Source organism: Macaca nemestrina, chromosome 10 (genome assembly GCF_043159975.1).
Source record: "Macaca nemestrina isolate mMacNem1 chromosome 10, mMacNem.hap1, whole genome shotgun sequence".
NCBI lineage: Eukaryota > Metazoa > Chordata > Mammalia > Primates > Cercopithecidae > Macaca > Macaca nemestrina.
This window is the reverse complement of record NC_092134.1, coordinates 37,007,149-37,020,495: the sequence shown is the minus strand read 5'-3', so window position 1 is coordinate 37,020,495 and position 13,347 is coordinate 37,007,149. Positions and strand designations below refer to the sequence as shown.

At 44.0% G+C, this 13,347-nt stretch overlaps 1 long non-coding RNA gene across 1 annotated transcript in view; it reads left to right on the top strand.

Moving 5' to 3' along the window:
- Positions 1-13,347, top strand: part of LOC105483663 (uncharacterized) — a 131,306-nt gene that overhangs the window by 104,415 nt on the left and 13,544 nt on the right. The gene's annotated exons all lie outside the window — the stretch shown is intronic.

Sequence of the window (13,347 nt, the reverse complement as noted above, 5' to 3'; positions counted from 1 at the left end):
CGGCTCAGCCTCTAAATTGTTGCCACACAGGAATGTGCCAGAGCTTTTCATCATTTAACAGAAGCTGGAAATCTAGGTTTATACATAAAAACTCCTGGTTTTCAAATGATGACAACTCATTCAAAAGAAAACATCTTTTTGAAGCACCTTTTGACCAAGCTACCTCTGGTGTTTGAATTGTGCCTGAGGGCTGCCAGTTTGCCTGAGTAACGGTGTGGACATGGCAGAGGGAGACTAGGAAAAAGTTCCCCAAAATTGGTAAGTGGGAATGAGGCTGGGGTATGCCAATGAGACGACTTCCTAAGAAGGGCATACTTTTTTCACCCACTTGGATTCAATAAACAGTTAACAAATTTTAAGGATTTATTCTTCTCACTTTTTTTTTTTTTCCCCCAGACAAGGTTTTACTCTGTCTCCCAGGCTGGAGTGCAGTGGTACAATCATGGCTCACTATAGCCTCTACCTCCCAGGCTCAAGTGATCCTCCCACCTCAGCCTCTCAAGTAGCTGGGAGCACAGACATGTGCCACAACACAGGCTCATTAAAAAAAAAACTTTTTAGCTGCGTGCAGTGGCTCACACCTGTAATCCCAGCACTTTGGGAGGCTGAGGTGGGTGGATCACCTGAGGATAGGAGTTCACGACCAGCCTGGCCAACATGGTGAAACCCTATCTCCACTAAAAATACAAAATTAGCCAGGCATGATGGTGGGCACCTGTAGTCCCAGTTACTCAGGGAGGCTGAGGCAGGAGAATCGCTTGAACCCAGGAGGCGGAGGCTGCAGTGAGCCGAGATCACACCATCACACTCCAGCCTGGGCGACAGGGCGAGACTCCATTTAAAAAAAAAAAAAATTTTTTTTTAGAAATGAGGTCTTGCCATGTTGTCTAGGTTCATCTTGAATGCCTAGACACAAGCAATCCTCCTGCCTCCACCTCCCAAAGTGCTGGGATTACAGGTGTGAGCCATGGAGCACCCCTTTTTCTTTTCTTTTCTTTTCTTTTTTTTTTTTTTTTGAGATGGAGTTTTTCTCTTGTTGCCCAGACTGGAGTGCAGTGGCGCAATCTCGGCAACCTCCACCTCGTGGGTTCAAGCAATTATCCTGCCTCAGCCTCCTGAGTAGCTGGGATTACAGGCATGTACCACCATACCCAGCTAATTTTATATTTTTACTAAAGACAGAGTTTCACCATGTTGGTTAGGCTGGTCTCGAACTCCTGACCTCAGGTGATCTGCCTGCCTTGGCCTCCCAAAGTGCTGGGATTACAGGCATGAGCCACCATGCCAGGCTACTCTTAACCCTTTGGAAAAGTCTGTTAAGTGTGCACAGCCTTGGTTGGTGCTATTTTGGAAAATTGAGAGATAAGCAATGAAAGTAAAACTTCCCTGACTGAGCCTTCCATGGGGGTTAGCATGGTGCAGCTGCCCTTCACCAAGGGATTGCAGACCTGCAGAGCCAGCAAGGGAGCAGCAGGCATGCGAGCAGACACGCTGGGAGAGTGAGAAGCAGCAATCGAGACATGAAAGCATCTGCCGAAAGAGGGGCTGCCCCTACTGAGACCCAGAGCGAATCCTCAGAGAGGGTGACCATGATCCCTGAAGGTGTTGGAGATGGACAAGTGGGAAGCACTTTGCCATAATTTGCTAGGTGAAAAGGCAAGTCATAAGAAACTATTACAGAGGAATCCTTTCTCTGAGAAATAAATACATGTTTTTATGGGGAAAGATCAGAAGAAGATACATGGAATGTTAAAGGCAGCTCTTATGAAGTGGTAGATCGTGGGTGAGTTGGTGACACTGGCACAACACAGAGGTGGCTTTTGTGGTCTAGGATAAGCAGAGGTAACACTGTGCCTGCCGCTTTTCTAAGACCTTGATGCGGATTAATTGATTCGCTCTCCATTACAACCTTGTGAAGGTGATATGGTTATTATTCCCTGTATGATTATGGATGAGGAAAGGCTGAGGAAGTTTAATAACTTGCCTTAGGTCAGACAGTAAATGGCATAGCCCTTTCTGGAGTCATATTTTATAATGTGACAATTGCTGCTTTTTAAAAAAAAGGTATTGTCTCCATGTGTGAGTATTTATTTGCAAGTCTATGTCACGTGGCCAGGCACGGTGGCTCACCCCTGTAATCCCAGCACTTTGAGAGGCCAAGGCAGACAGATCATGAGGTCAAGAGATCAAGACCATCCTGACCAACATGGTGAAACCCTGTCTCTACTAAAAATACAAAAATTAGCCAGGAATGGTGGCGTGCGCCTGTAATCTCAGCTACTCGGGAGGCTGAGGCAGGAGAATCGCTTGAACTCGGGAGGCAGAGGTTGCAGTGAGCCGAGATCACGCCACTGCACTCCAGCCTGGTGACAGAATGAGACTCTGTCTCAAAAAAAAAAAAAGAAAGAAAAGAAAAGAAAAAAGAGAAGAAAATCTATGTCACACAAGCATCTCCTTTTTCCTGGTGGTAGTTTGAGGGCTCAAAATTTCTCACTTCATCCTGACCCAACTCAAACCAAACGTTTCCTTGGTGAAAATATTCCAGATGACTTCATCAGCTTTCTTCTCTGAGACTGATGGTACCAACTATTCTTCTTCTTTTTTTTTAAAGGAGGGTCTTTCTCTGTCACCCAGGCTGGAGTGCAGTGGTGCAATCATAGCTCATTATAACCTCAAACTTCTGGGCTCAACCAACCCTCCTGTCTTAGCCTCCCAAGTAGCTGGGACTGCAGGTGAGCACCACCACACCTGGCTAATTTTTTTATATTTTTTGTAGAGATGAGGTCTCACTATGTTGGCCAGGCTGGTCTCCAACTCTCGACCTCAAATGGTCCTCCCACCTTGGCCTCCCAAAGTGCTGGGATTGCAGTTGTGAGTCACTGTGGCTGGCCCAGACTCTATTTTTAGTCTTCACATCTTCCCCATTCATTCATTCAATACATTTTTATGATACATACAAAATCAGTTTTGACTACTCTCCTACTTCTGTTAGTCTTTCTGGTTTCACCCCAGTACATACTTTGTTATGAAAAAGAATAGTAAAGACTGAGCTTTGACTCTGTACCAGGCGTTAGATGAAGCACCTTTCAGACTATATCTTACTAAATTCTCACAATCACCCTATCAGTTAGGTGCTCTGATTGGTCTATAGATGAACACTGTGCAGCACCAGGAGGTTAAGTCACTTACCCAAAATCACACAGCAAGTAAATGGAAGAGCCAGGATTTGAACTCCAGGCCGTCCAATTCCAGACCCTGTGCCTTTGAACACTACACTCTATGCCTAGCTGTGCTCATTGGCCAACACGGTAAGGGAACAAACAAGACTCCTTTGTCCTGGATCTCAGAGTACGCACTGACATCCTGGAGGCATAAGGCTGCCTCCTTTCCCTGCCTGGCTCTATTACTTTTGGCTAAAAACCATGGCAACCTGGAATAACCCAGGCCCCCCCAGCCCGAATTCTTGGCATGTTTGCCAGACCACTCTGTCTCACTTATGCTGATTACATCATTACCCTGGTCCTGAGTGGAGAAGTCAGACTCGCCTTCTCTTCACATTTATGTATGAACCTTTTTAGTCAGTCAGTCTGTCAACATGAGTTTTCCTTTTGCTTTCTTCCCCCTTCACTCCCACTCTGGCCCTGCTCTAACTTTCCATGTCTCTTCTGGAGCTTGGTTTCCCTTTGGGCTTGGAAAACTCAGGACTGCCTTTGACTTGAAACCCTCCACTCACTTGGCCCGCCAGCCTGCTCCTGCAGACACTCTTCTCTTTCTTCGAGACACAGGACCCTTTTTCTGAGATCACATGCCTATTGAAAAATTGAAGACATTCTCTTCCACACCACTAGTATGGGGAGACTTGGAGGACATGCCTACGTCTTCTCAGTCCTCCTCAAAGAGCTAACGTTCTTCCTGGTTAACGCAGGTCAGTATCACTTAGGCACATATAGGGCAGAAGCCAGTTCATACTCTGGATAAATACGCCGTCATAACATGGAGCTAGATACTCAGATTCATTGAGTGATGAGATGGCTCATTTTACCCCCCAAACCCTCTGGTTTTTTGTTCCTCTTCTCTGGCAGGAAAAGGCTTGTGCTGTTCAGAGGCTCCTTTTAGTGTACCAGGAAACTTCCTTCTGAGCTACACTGTTCCAGATCCTAAAGACTCCATCTCTAAGCTGAGAACAGTTTGATGCAGTGGGAAGAGTAATGAGCAGGAGACCAAGGTTGTAGATCTGGTTCTGCTGCTTATCTGTGTGTTTTGTGCAGTCACTTAAGCCCGCTGAGGCTGAATTTCTTTTAAAGTTAAATGCCAGTGATACTCTAATGTTGCAAGGTAAAGTGATTGAGACAGCATCAATGACAATGCAGATGCAACGCCGTATTATTCTACCAATTTCCAATCTTGGAGGCTTACACCATAAAACCATCAAAATCGATACCTTAGGTTGGGCCCAGTGACTCATGCCTGTAATCCCAGTGATTTGGAAGGCCGAAGTGAGAGGACTGCTTGATGCCAGGAGTTCAAGACCAGCCTGGGCAATATAGCAAGACCCCATCTCGCCAAAAAATTTTAAAATTAGCCAGGAGTGGTAGCTTGTGCCTGTAATCCTACCTACTTGGGAGGCAGGAGGATCACTTGAGCCCAGGATTTGAGGCTGAAGTAAGCAATGATCACACTACTACACCAGCATGGGTAACAAAGTGAGACCCTGTTTCTCACTAATAATAATTTATGAAGAAAAAAGACTGAGAAGCACTTAGTTATCCTTGTCATGGGATGGGGGAGTAAAAATGAAATCATTTATGAAAAAAAAAAAGATTGAAAAGCATTTAGTATTCAGTTGACTTTATCACAGGATAGGGAGGAGCAAAGGCAGGTCCACGCAGGAGCCCAGGCTGGAGAACAGTGGCACAATCATAGCTCACTGCAGCCTTAAATTCTGGGCTCAAGCTATCCTTTAGCCTCAGCTTCCTGAGCAGCCAAGACTACAGACGTGCACCACCATGCCCAGCTCATTTTTTATTTTTTTGTAGAGACAGGGTCTTACCATGTTGTCCAGGCTGATCTCGAATTCCTGGGCTCAAGCCATCCTCCTGCCTCGACCTCCCAAAGTGCTGGGATTACAAGCATGAGCCACTGCACCCAGCCCTCAATCTTAAAAGTACAGAGCAGTTTCAAGACTCCACCCTCACTTCCCACTTAATTGCCACTTCTGAGTCCCTTCTGTATAGAAATTCTAAAACCACACCAGATGGGAGTCTATTAAATTGTAATGTGAAAAAAATGTGAAGTTAGATAACATTAATATATATCGATGAGATTTATATGAATAGTCATAGTATTCTTTCAAGTAGCTATTCATAAAGATCACTTGATAAGAAGAAGCTATAAACAGTGGAGAGTTTATAACAAAGCACAGTGAACATTTAGGCTCTTCCTCAGACCTACTCTCACATCGACACCCAGTAGAATCCCTCCTTTTAGGCAGTAGAAGCATCTCTAGTGTGACAAAGCAAAGGAGTCAGAGTTAAGATCAAAAAGGAGGGGTTATTTGCAGGTCTCACAGGTAGGCATGCTTTTGACTACAAGGAACAGTAAATTCAACAAAATGACTTAAGCCACATGGACACTCATCCCGCACTTAAGATGTCCAGAGTTGATTTCTGTGCTTCAAAAATGCCATCAAGGCTGGGCACAGTGGCTCACACCTGTAATCCCAGCACTTTGGGAGGCCAAGGCAGGTGGATCACTTGAGGTCAGGAGTTCGAGACCAGCCTGGTCAATAAGGTGAAACCCCATCTCTACTGAAAATACAAAAATTAGCTGGGCGTGGTTGAGTGTGCCTGTAATCCCAGCTACTCAGGAGGCTGAGGCAGGAGAATCGCTTGGACCCTGGAGGCAGAGGTTGCAGTGAGCCGAGATCGCGCCATTGCACTCCAGCCTGGGTGACAGAGCAAGACTCCGTATCAAAAAAAAAAAAAAAAAAAAAGTCATCAAGAACCCAAATCTATATTTTAAAACTTTTTTAGTTTTTTTATTTGAATAGGTTTTTGGGGAACAAGTGGTGTTTGGTTACATGAGTAAGTTCTTTAGTGGTGATTTCTGATATTTTGGTGTACCCATCACCTGGGCAGGGCACATTGTACCCAGTGTGTAGTCTTTTAGCCCTCGCCACCCTCAACCCTTTCCTTGACTCCCCAAAGTCCCTTGTATCATTCTTATGCCTTTACATCCTCATAGATTAGCTCCCGCATATGAGTGAGAATGTGTGATGTTTGGTTTTCCATTCCTGAGTTACTTCACTTAGAATAGTCTCCGATTCCATCCAGGATCCTGCAGATGCCATTATTCCATTCTTTTTCTATGGCTGAGTAGTATTCCATGGTATATATGTCTTTATCCACTCATTCATTGATGGGCATTTGGGCTGGTTCCATATTTTCGCAATTGCAAATTGTGCTGCTATAAACATCCATGTGCAAGTATCTTTTTCATATAATGACTTATTTTCCTCTGGGTAGATACCCAGTAGTGGGATTGCTGGATCAAATGGTAGATCTACTTTTAGTTCTTTAAGGAATCTCCATACTGTTTTCCATAGTCGTTGTACTAGTTTACATTCCCACCAGCAGTATAGAAGTGTTCCCGTTTCACTACATCCATGCCAACATCTAATAATTTTGGTTTATTAGGGCCATTCTTGCAGGAGTGAGGTGGTATTGCACTGTGGTTTTGATTTGCATTTCTCTGATCATTAGTGACGTTGAGCATTTTTTCATATGTTTATTGGCCATTTGTATATCTTCTTTGAGAATTGTCTATTCACATCCTTAGTGCACGTTTCGATGGGATTGTTTTTTTCTTGCTGATTTGTTTGTGTTCTTTGTAGATTCTGGATATTAGTCCTTTGTCGGATGTATAGATTGTGAAGATTTTCCCTTATTCTGTGGGTTGTCTGTTTACTCTGCTGATTATTTCTTTTGTTGTGCCGAAGCTTTTTAGTTTAATTAAGTGCAAAAACCCAGATCTTTATATTCTTCCACCTCAGCCATCCTCTGCATGTTGGCTTTTGTCCCCATGTTTATTACTTCATATTTGCCACAGCTCCAAATATCGTATCCTCACATGTGGGCAACTCCATCAAGAATGAAGAGGAAGGGATAGATACAAAAACCACTTCTCTCCATATGACTCTCTCACTGGGGAGGAAAATCCTTCCAGAAGCCTTCAGCAGACTCTGCATGGTTTCTCATATCCCAGAGCTGGGTTAATCTTACCTCTAGTCTAACCATGGGAAAAGGAGTAAGAGGCTTCCCTTATGATTCATCCCTGGGTCTGAGTGAGTGGCAGCCCTGAGTGGTCACTGGGTAGACAGTGAAGAGCATCAGCCACAACAAAGTCATCCAAGTGTGGGTTTACAGAAAATAAGGAATTTGGGTTCAGTGAAAACATACCTTTTTCAAATGTAAAGTAGACATATGTTTTATTCATGAGCTAGAAAATAAGAAACAAATGTATGAAAAGATGTAGTGGGATATGCTAGGCAGGGAGTGCATAGATCATGTCAGGAGGCCCTGAGAGTGCCTGTCTTCTTTGAGCAGCTACTGGGGAGGCTGAGGTGGGAGGATGTGAGTTCGAGCCCAGCCTGGGCAAAATAGGGAGACCTTTTAAGTAGGTGAGACTCATTTAGGTGGAACCCATGGAGACAAGAAAACTGAGTCCATGGACACATTTTACAGAGATTTATCTAGGGAGCAGAATTGCTGTATCCAACGGACAGGTATCTAAGAAAAGTGACCACTATGCTGGAAGGCAGTGGACATCTGCCTGGTAGCCATTTCTTTGATCTACCTCCTACCTTCCATGTGAGGCTCTGCTCTGCAGCCGCTCCCAAGACTCCAACCTCATGGCCTCTAGAGCAGGCACATGGCGCTCATCTGGGCCAACTAATTCTCTATCCTAGGCATGTAAACCTGGAGCAGAAACACAGGGACAAGTGCAGTTAGTGAAGTCATGGCATGACAACGCCTCAAAAGATGGTCCAGGAGTTCCTGCTACTGATCTTCCTTATCTCCAATCATTTCCAGGGCTTAACGTTTCAGCTCTTCCTTTCTACTCATTGAGTCATCCCACAAATATTTCTGAGCACACCGTGTGTGCTGGGCACTGTCCTAAGTCTAGTGATAGAGCAATAAGTAAGAATGACAATGTCCCTGCCCTCATGGAGTATGCAGTCTAAGGAGGAAGACTGATGACAAACAAGTGAGCAAGGCAGCTACAGACTACACAAGAGCTGTGAAAGAAATAAGCAAGGTAGGTGATGGAACCCAGCTGGGGAGGCCACACCAGACAGGGTGGTTAGGGAAATCCTCCATGAGCTGCCCATAAGCTTCACAAGAATCCTCCTTCTTGCTTTAAGCAGCCAGTTATTTTCTGTCACTTGCCATCAAACCCTCCTAACAGACACATAGAATGAAAGGAATTCATCAGGCCTGATCACAGCCTGGAAACAGCCCCTGGATCATGAGGCCTTGGTGTTCTGAATCTATATGTCCATACAATCTCTTGATAACTCATTTGACTTACCAAGAGGAAAAAAGATCTAGAGAGTATATGAACAGGCATATACCATTAATCTAGGGAAAAGGTGTTCTGGAAAGCATATGAAAGTTTTCCTGCTACTGCATACTAATAAAAGAGCTTTCCGGTACAAATCTGACTTGTCCGCGTCTAGGCAGTATGAGTCAGTTCTCCCAGGGTCTGAGGTCATCCCTGGATGAGATGATGGCTCCAGACAGACAGAACTGGGAGGTCAGTTAGTACCGGGGAAATGCACCAAGGCTCCACAGCCCATGGAGTCTGCCTTGGTGAGTCTGCACATCTTGTCCTTCATCCTTTAATGCTGGAGGGTAATCCTGAAGTCATCTAAGCCTCATGGTATTAATGAGGAAAACTAGGCCTGAAGAAGTGAGGTGACCCACAGGACTGACCACAGCTCACACAGTTAGTTAGTATTTGGGATCCTTTGTAATACCCAGATTGACAACTCAGGGCAGCCATGCCTCTGCATTTACCTGGTCAAGAACCAGTGTGTTTTCATTTTGGGGCCCTGGCAATAAACTCCAGCTACTACAAGCATGGGACAAAACATTAAGACAAACCAAACCATTTTTTTATTCAATGCATGGTGGCCGAGGATCTTGCATATGGTGGGAGATTGGGCTGGAAAGGTAGATTTGAACCAGGTGGTGAAAAGCCTTGAATGTCTTGTCATAGGACGTGGACCTGCCCTTAGGAGCCAGGAACCTTGAAGGCTTTTAAGCAAGGGAAGTGATGCAATCATGTCTGTGTTTTAGAGAACCAAATCTGATGGGAAAGGGGAGGAGCGGAAGGTGCCAGAGGAGGATTAGAATGTGTAAAAACAGTTCAGGTGAGGATGATGAAGGCTTGAACTAGGGCAATGGAAGGAGAGAGGAAGGAAAATTTAAAAAACACTGCAGGCTGGTCACAGTGGCTCACGCCTGTAATCCCAGCACTTTGGGAGGCTGACGTGGGCAGATCACAAGGTCAGAAGTTTGAAACCAGCCTGACCAACATGGTGAAACCCCATCTCTACTGAAAATAAAAAAATTAGCCGTGTGTGGTGGTGTGCACCTGTAATCCCAGCTACTCAGGAGGCTGAGGCAGAAGAATTGCTTAAAACCCGGAGGCAGAGGTTGCAGTGAGCTGAGATCACGCCACTGTACTCCAGCCTGGGCAACAGAACGAGACTCCATCTCAAAAAAACACAAACAAAACACTGCAATTCGGGCACAGTGGTGCACATCTGTAGTTCCAGCTACTGGGGAGACTGAGGTGGGAGGATGTGTGTTCAAGCCCAGCCTGGGCAAAATAGGGAGACTTTTGTCTTCAAAAAACATTCAAGTTACAAAAATAAAAAGACACTGTAGTAATATCAATCAATAGGCCTTGGGGAAGGAGAAGAGAGAGGGATCTAGTGTGGCTCTACCAAGTAAATGAGGCAAAGGAGGACCAAAGAAGTCGTAGCAGGCATGAGAGGAATCTGGACAGGCTGACGGATTTAGTTTTAGCCTAGTTTAGTCCCAGTTGTCAATGGAACATTTACTGAGATGTGTAATTCCTGGACCTACTGTACAATTTGTAAAGCAGCCTCTGATACTATCAACAGGGAGGAGAGGCTGTTTCTCAAATCCCATTAAGAACAAATGGTATAAATTAAAGAAATGGGATGAAATTGGTTTAAATAAAGAGGAAATTGGGCTGGGCGTGGTGGCTCACACCTGTAATTCCAGTGCTTTGGGAAGCCAAGATGGGAGGATCGCTTGAGGCCAGATGTATGAGACCAGCCTGGGCAACATAGGGAGACCTTGTCTCTACAACAAAAAGTTAAAAATTAGGCGGGCAAGGCCGGGCGTGGTGGCTCACGCCTGTAATCCCAGCACTTTGGGAGGCCGAGGCGGGCGGATCACAAGGTCAGGAGATCGAGACCACAGTGAAACCCCGTCTCTACTAAAAATACAAAAAATTAGCCGGGCGCGGTTGTGGGCGCCTGTAGTCCCAGCTACTCGGGAGGCTGAGGCAGGAGAATGGCGTGAACCCGGAAGGCGGAGCTTGCAGTGAGCCGAGATCGCGCCACTGCACTCCAGCCTGGGCGACAGAGCGAGACTCCGTCTCAAAAAAAAAAAAAAAAAAAAAAAAAAAATTAGGCGGGCATGGTGACTGAGATGGAAGGATCGCTTGAACTCAGAAGTCAAAGCTACAGTGCGCCATGATCATGCCACTGGACTCCAGTCTGGGTGATAGAGCAAGACTTCGTCTCTAACATAAATAAGTAAAATAAAGAGAAATTGATTGTTTGGAGGGGTAACTAGGCCAGAGCAGAAAGAGGAAGGATGCACCAAGGACCGCAGGAGAGAGCAGGTCAAAGCAAGCCAGAAATAGACAAGAGGCAGGAGTAACCAAACAGGAAGGAAGAACAAAGGCAAGAAATTGGGAGGGAGAGACCAGAGTGGGAAAGGGCAGACTTGAGTGTTGCAAGTACATCTCTGTTGGGAGGGCACAACTCTTTTCAAGGTTTCTTTCCCCCACCTCTCTCTTAGAACTGCTTGCCTTCGTTGTATCTGTGCAAAAGGGATGTATGCAAAGGAGCCTGCTGGATGGTGGTGGTGGGCTGTCTCCTGGCTCACTTGGAGTTTGTTCATCAATAGTCCTTAGCAAGACTGCTTCTACCTTAAAAAAAACAATGTTGGGAAAACGTGGAATGTGTATAAGAGGCACACATATCCAACCTCCCCCTGGTATTTTTCTTTATCATCTTCCTCCTCACCTTCCTTTCAGTTTCCCAGGTCAAAAGGGCAGAACTTCCTGTCTGAATTTTAAAGCCTCTGTCGCCTTGATTTTGTTCCTGACTCAATGGAGATGAATTCCGAGTTGAAGACAAACAATTGTGCTTTGTGAACAGTCACCACGTCGAAAAGACGCAGAGTACTTTTGTGGAAAACTGTCTCAGGAAAAATTCCCAGTGTGGGAGGGAAGGAGGGTGAACTCCATCCTGGAAGGAGGAATTCCAGTTGCTCTGAAAATGTAATTTTCTAAGTAAATTCATTAAAGTTGAAATATCTAATAAGAAAGGGGAAGCAAATTTGGTTGCAAAGGTAGAAATTGCATACGGCAAAACCAAAAATTCCTAAGCAGCAAAATTTCTTTTTTTTTTTTTTTCCAGAGACTAGCTTGAGTGCAATGGTGCAATCATAGCTCACTGCAGCTTTGAACTCCTATGCTCAAGTGATCTTCCCACCTCAGCCTCCCTAGTAGCTGTGACTATAGATGTGAGCCACCGCACAAGGCTTAAAAGTTTTTGGTACAAGAAAAATCGCTCTCATATTATTAGTCTGCTGGCTGGCAATTTGCATCCAGGATCATTTATCTCTTCTGAATGGTGAAAATTGACGCTGAAGAGCTTTCTGTGTAAATTGCTGCACAGGGTATGTAGGTATACTGCATGCCCAGCCTTGTGCTTCTTGCCTGGGTGCAAAACCACTTCTATATTCACCCTCCTGATTCCGAAATTACTACCCAAAGACAGAGTTCCTGAGTCTAGGAAAGGGAGGAAAAATCCCCTGAAATTCTGTTCTTAGGATAGAGTTTACCTCTCCTAATACAAGGATTGACAGTAAGAAACATTCAAAGTAGCAGTCATGTTGGGACCAGCCCTTGTGATTCTTTTGCCAGCGCTGCAGAAATTATTTTTTGAAAACAGTAATGCTCTCTTCATTCCTGCCCACCACAGCCACAAAATATTATATTCATCATCAACAACAAGTATTTATTGCCTATTGTGTGCTATCCAATTGTGCTAGCCACTGGTGTTTTTATTTTTTTTAAAGTGAAAGTGGTTTGAGATGAATTTTCTTCCCGATATTTGAAGTCCTCTAGAAATATTATAAATTCAAAATTAGATGTCATTGTCCCAGGATGAGATTTCTTTTGAATGTGATAAATTCTTCTTAAAGTAAAAATGTTTTAAGGGTCCCTCTTCACAATATTTTTTTTTTAGAATCCTCTGATAAATTTTTTTTTATGTAATGACTTCTGGATTATGGTAAAAAAAATTTTAAGAAAAAATATATTTAATTCAGTCAACAAATATTTGAAGGGTACACTATGTATCAGGCATTAATCTGTATGCTGAATAATTCAGTGGTAAGCACTAATAATTACAGTCGTAGATATTAAAAGCATTTCATATACTTATTGTATTAAACATTATGTTATGTGTTTTATGTGTATAGTACTCATTATTTTATTCCTAAAACTCTATAATGTAGATTCCATTAATATTTATATAAATTACATATCATATAGCAATATAAACATTTTCTAAATGAGGAAATTAGGGTACAGAGAGGTTAAGGTACTTTCCCCAAGTCACACAGCTAGTTAATGATGGAGCTCAGATTTGAATCTAAATATCTAGGTCCAGAGCTCTAGCTCTTAAAAAACTGGAAATCCCCACCCTCGTGTAATTTACATTTCTCATAATTCAAGCATATACTGGTAGATTCCTTTGTAAGCACAACACGGCCTCGGAGGAGTCTATAGCTCCCAAATTGAAGAAACCAATAGAATTGTAAAAATAAGCACTACACTTAGAGTTAGTCCAAAAACTTGAACTCAAAAGCTCTACATATCAGCCAGGCATGGTGGCTCCTGTCTATAATCCCAGCACTTCAGGAGGCCAAGGTGGGCAGATCACTTGAGGTCAGGAGTTTGAGACCAGCCTGGCCAACATGGTGAAATCCCGTCTCTACTAAAAATACAAAA